The 6,000-nt window shown below is 37.9% G+C and overlaps 1 protein-coding gene across 2 annotated transcripts in view; it reads left to right on the top strand.

The window, feature by feature from the left end:
* The first annotated feature begins 267 nt into the window (after nucleotides 1–267).
* The window catches only part of PTN (pleiotrophin), a 104,254-nt gene continuing 98,521 nt past the window's right edge, over nucleotides 268–6,000 (top strand). The window contains exon 1 of one of the 2 annotated variants that reach the window (XM_063308576.1): nucleotides 268–559. The gene's annotated coding sequence lies outside the window, so the exon portion shown is untranslated. The remainder of the gene's footprint in view (nucleotides 560–6,000) is intronic. The other variant, XM_063308577.1, reaches the window with a different exon arrangement.

Here is a 6,000-nt window from a genome sequence, read left to right as displayed (position 1 = left end):
TGCTTACAGCCTCTGAAGTTTTTAAACACCGAGGTGTTAACTCTTACATTTCCCTGCCTTAAACTCTGTGAAAACCAAACCAAACCAAAAAAGGATGATATCCTGACTAGGAAAGTTTTTGCCATTTCTCTCTTCCTGTTTTTTTGTCAGATTGTGGTGGGAGAGTCTAACCCTTGAGTGACCCGCTTTTAATGAGCTTCTCATGAATTGTGCTTTCCCCTCCCTTTCTTTCCTTCCTCCCTCCCTCCCTCCCTCTCACACACACCACACTTGCTCATTCACAGCCTGCTTTATCCCTATTCAAAGAAAGGATCAGTTTCCCTGCCTTGAGTAGCACAGTTGTGGTGAGAACATTCAAAGAGAAGAAAGTGAACTGCGAGGAAGTGGGACGGAGGGACGGTTGGACACGCAGGGAGTGCAGAGGAGTCTATAGTTTTCAGAGTGGGGGTGGAACCAGACGACCCCTTGCTTTTGCAGAGCAAAGGTGAAGCAAGCTCCGACAACTCATCACTGGGATCTGAAGACGGTTTAACGGAGGCAGGAGATTTTGCAACTCAAAGTAAGTTTTTTGGCTTAGCTTGTTTCTGACTGTAATTTGGTAAGCCAGCCACTCACACGCAATTTCATATAAAATTGCAACTTGGGGGAAAGGCTTTGAATGAAAGGTAGCTAAGTTCTTCTAAGGCAGTATCTCAGTTCATCTGCTCCCATGGCTGGAGAAAGTTGATGAAGCAGATAAGACCTGAGTGACTTCAGAATGTGTGTTTTTGTGGGGAGCAGGGATGACATTTCTTCCTCTGGTGAGGGTGGGAGTTGGTACCCCCTCCCTTTTATCATTTCAAAGTACTGAATAGTAAATAATATAAGCAGCATTCATCAGCTGAGGAGGGGTCTTCCTGGTGACCCCTTCTTCCTGTTATCATTACTGAGGGATTCATAGGGAGTAAAACGTATGGAATTGTATCACTGCTTCTCTCCTTTTTCATTAAAGGCAAGACACAATTTAAAAGTAGAAGAAGGGCCCAAATCTGCTCAGGATTGCCTATTGAGCCCCATGGGAGGGGGGAGGGGAGTTGGTGGACGTGTCTGCCCTTGTGTCAGCACTAAACAGAGGGCAGAGCTTTACACACTTTTTTTCAAGTACCAGCTAGCGTTAGTCACTTTTGCTTCTGCTTCGCTGGATGTGCTGACATTTTGAAGACGACAGGGACAAGGCTGCAGATTACAAGAGCCAAAATGAGTCTTGCTAGCATGAAAAGTCTGCAGATGCACATTGTTTGGCTTCGTTGACTCGACTTTTGTGAATTTAATTAAATCTAGATTTTGCTTTAGAAGAAAGTTTATATGATGTCATCTTTTTACTGCTGTGATGGTGACCAACAATGTAATGTAACAGAAAATTGTCCTTTTAAAGCATTTTTTTTTAAACAAAAAATGGCCAGTTTCCTTGAAAGGACTTAAGGTAGCCCGTTTGATGGTTATATTGAGTTAGATAGATGTTCTTCTCCCTCAATCTTGCTTTTATTTATTTTTTAAGTTTTTAACAGCGTGACATTGTTTTAATTGTTGATTGTACATTGCCTATAGTCACATTCAGTGAGATGGGTGGCCATATAAATCCAATAAATAAATCAATAAATTGTATACACACACCCACACACACACATATACAGAGTTTCATACTTAGTTACTTAGTTTCACTATGGCTGCTGCATCATGTGCCTTCAGACCCTATCCTGGGATTTTGTGACATGGAGAAATCTTTAAAGTTCCATCTTTAATTGTTAACAAGGTGATAGGAAACTATGTGTCACTATACCTCCTGCCATCCCTTCCCACCTGCTTTAGGAAATGGAACTTTAATTTTGCTCCATAAGTTTCAAGCAGAATAGGATGAGAAGAGGGATTGGGGAAGGGAAGTGCAATACAACTTCTCAGCCTCCATGGCTTCACTGTATTAAAGGCAAAGTTGAGTTCCTTGGGTTCCAATTTGTCAGTTCCAACCTGTGTGATGGAGCTATCCCATGTTATACCTGCCTTGTCAGTAAAGTTGATCTAAGAAATGGTGATAAATGAAGGCTGGGCAATTAGCTGAATTTTTAAATCTAAAACTCAGACATCCAAACTGAATATACTATGCAGTATATTGGCTTACTCGAACCTGGAGCCCTCTGGGTGTGTGGGACTTCAACTCCTATAATTTCCAGCCCACCTGGAGGTCATTCTGTTGGGAAAATGTATAGAACATTATAGAAGCTGTTCTGGAGCTTGACTGGAGTTAAAAAGTCAACAGGCAGGCTCCATAACCACTTTATAATGATTAAATACCAGGTAAATTGTTTTAACGCATCTCTCTGAAGATCAGCTAACCACATTCTTGTTCTGCTTCAACTGCACACTGAACAGCAATAGTCAATTTATCAATTAATTCCTTGGAATTAATGATAATTAAAATGAATTATTCCTCACAATGATCAGATACCTGATGGTTGAATAATGGATGAGGATTCAACAACAGTTCAACTTGGGCTGGAGATCCAGCTGTCCTAGCCGCAAATGGTCTACACCAAACTTCAAATAAGTTTGGAATCCATTTAAAGTTGTATTTGTGGGACAGCTTGTTTACCATTCTTAATTCTTGGCCTATGACACCTTTAGAACTACATAGATAACTCCCTCCCTCCCTCCCTCAACCTGATCTTTTATTAGTTATATTCAGTGAACAGCAAATTCACAAAGAAGACATACATTAAAAATCTGATCTGGTTTTCAATTGAAATTAGAGTTTAACCATTTGCTAAATGTCTGGCATTGCTATGTCTTCATTATTTTAATTAAAGATGCACCTGCATGTATTTGCATTTAATATCCTTTCACAAGGCATGGCCCCCTGGAAGTATGGCTGAAGACCCATCAAAGCAAGGCTGGTGAAACACTGTGAACAGGGCCAGGGGGCACGTCCCCATTTTCTCTTCCATACTTAAGCTTATCATGCCTATTTGAGCTCACTTGATAAACAATAAAATAACAGGACAAAATCATACTTTCTCATTTGCTTGCTCTTACAGCTCTCATGGGATAAAGTGGTAAAATCCAGAGATTTCATACATCTTCTTGCTTTTAATTAAATTCTAATCAAAGATCCAGGGAATAAACATGGATTGTCAGCTGGCCAGAGATTTAAAGTTTATAGTTATAAAGGATGTAAATCACTGTTTCATCTGGAGACAAAACACTCTGCAATGTGATCATGTACTCTCCTTTCTCCTGTGCTATTATAGCCTCAAATGGACATTTGGTTTTCTCCCCTTTCATCACAAAGACAAATATTTTTAATAATAAATACAGAAATATCAATTGGCATGATGTTTTACAAAGCAATGAAAGTTTTAAAAAGCTTATGTGCCAAAGGCTCATCTATTTTATTTAGATTGAGGGAGTAAAAGAGATAATAGCACATATAAACAGGGAAGACCATGGTAATTGGGAATGAAGCCAGAATAATCACTTAGAGGTCCTTAGGCTTTGTTTCAATTTAGAATATGAGATAAAAGATTAGGCCAATAACTATGGCCTAAGAAGTGGTTTTGAGGAATGAATGAATATAAATAGATATATATATATAAAATTGCAAGTCATCACAATGGAAATGTTTCTGGATTTTTTCATTCCCAGCAAATTCATAATATTCTGAATGGTAGGAAGACCAAAATCTGGCTAGCATATACCCTTCACCCAAGACATATCTGACTTACTTTTGAAAATGAAGTGGTTGGAACATTGGGGGTTTTCTTAATTTTTCACAAGAATGTCCTCTATCCTCAAATGAGAACTTATTATTTAGGCATGGTAGAAATCAGAAAGACTAGGAGTGGGGGTGGGGACTGTTTGAGGAAGCTGTTCTTCCTTTGCAGCATTTCCTGGAATGACCTTGAGATTATGCATCCTCACCCTCCAGCCCCCCAAATTATCAACACACACACACAGATTTTATGTAAGATGTGGACATCCATCTGTTAGAGTAGAATTCTTCCCATCAAAGTGAGCAATAAAAAAATCCATGCCTAAATTTACATATGTATTTTATAGAAGAAAATTCACATCAGTATTCCTGTGAATCTGCACGTTTTGTGCCTTCCCCTCCCAAACACAGCCATTTACAGTAGTATATATTTCTATAGTTTAAATATCTGGGAGAAAATGTCTTTTGTTCCTACTTTCATTTGTGGCTGTGTCTACACACAGTTTTCTTCCTTTGCCAGTCATAGAAGGAGGCAGTGAATCTCACCCAGGGGATTACTTCTGAAGGCTAATAAGATAATGGATCAAGTTCCATGATCTCAGCTAAGTGTGGATTTGATGAAACAGCAGAGCACTCCATTTAGCTATTGGATAATAACATCACTTTGAAATTATGACAGATCAATATAGATAAATATTACAAAAGTTTAAGAAAGCAGGGTGAAATGGAAAGGGAAGTACTGAGTTTCTGCTTGGATTATTTTGTGGACAGAGATGCAAGGACAAAAGAAAGCCAATCATTTGTGTTTCAAAGAGAGAGTTCAGAAACAATGGTAAAATTAAGAAGAACCCCAATCACCATGACAAGTGATTAGGATCAAATTCTGCCATCTGCTAAGAATGTTAACCTTGAAATATCCTTTGCTTGATCTGAGTAGAATTCTTTTTCCCTTCCTTCTTTAAAGTGGAATGAGTAAACATCTAAGTGATTGTTTATAAATCATTTGCTTCATAGCATATTTTTAAATTTAAAACTTAAAGGGATTTTTATGTAAGGAGGTAAGAACACAATAAGCAAGAAGTGTATTTTTTGATATATTCACAGAAAACAACCTCGTTTTTACAATGTTAATAGGTTTCCTGAACCTCATATTCCTCAACAAATATTATTTCTGATACTTAGCAAATCAGTTATTTATGCTGAGTACATGAATGAAAGAACTTTCCCATGCATTCTTGCCAACAGTGCTGAAAGATACAGAATTATGATAGAAGGTGCTGAATTCCTTATGAATGTACAGATTTAGTCTTCGTTATCCAAAGTATTTCACACTTTCTGGTAGTGTTTCTTGAATCTTGGCTCAAAAAAATATCAAAATTCATTTTGGTTCGTGTTGAGTGAACAAATGTAAATATGACACAAGAATACCAGACTTATGAAATCTGCCAGGAGCTTTTAAGGAAGATGATCTCTCAAAGCTATTTGATTTCATGAAGTTATTTGAATTATGAGAGATGAGTTTGACTAATGAAATTGTAATCAGTTTGGGACTGGACTGTAAACCATCACTGCAAATACCATAGCTCTTTGCAAAGATTTGACCTGTGTACACGGAGTACACTGGGGAGAAGCCAGGGTTTGCACTGATAGCTCCCAAGTGCACAATTTCAGAATATAGGAGGCTATCACTATCCCATGAGTGAATGCTCAATTTTTTCACCAATGGGAATGACAGGTACACTATATAGCATACTTTTCTGTTTTTGTTAAAAAGATAGCTAAGACCTCTTTTCTATTTTAACTGATTTGATACATTTGAGGCTATATTATTTGTCATGGACATTGTCATCATCATAATCTTTAATAATTTTAGATGTATTCTTGTTCTGCTGCTCTACTGATTTGTACTTTAATCATTTTTATCTAAAGTTTAAACAAACTGTAAGCTTAAAAAGGAACATTCCTTTCCAGCAATGTCACATTCTTGCTCAGTGTTTCTCACCCTTAGCAACTTTCAGATGTCTGGACTTCAACTCCCAGAATTCCCCAGCCAGCTTTGAAGTCGAAGTCAACACATCTGAAAGTTGCCAAGGTTGAGAAACACTATTCTTGCTCTAGTTATCTATAAAGTTGAATTGAGCTCAGCAACTAGTGTTTCCATGGACACAACAATGTCATTTTTCTTGGCAACACATGAAGCAGGTTACTACTCCTTACTCTGAAGTGTGGTTTTGATTTTCCAGTCTAGCTTATAGCCC

The sequence above is a fragment of the Candoia aspera genome, chromosome 7 (assembly GCF_035149785.1).
Source record: "Candoia aspera isolate rCanAsp1 chromosome 7, rCanAsp1.hap2, whole genome shotgun sequence".
In the NCBI taxonomy this organism is placed as follows: domain Eukaryota; kingdom Metazoa; phylum Chordata; class Lepidosauria; order Squamata; family Boidae; genus Candoia; species Candoia aspera.
This window is presented reverse-complemented; position numbering and strand designations above follow the sequence as displayed.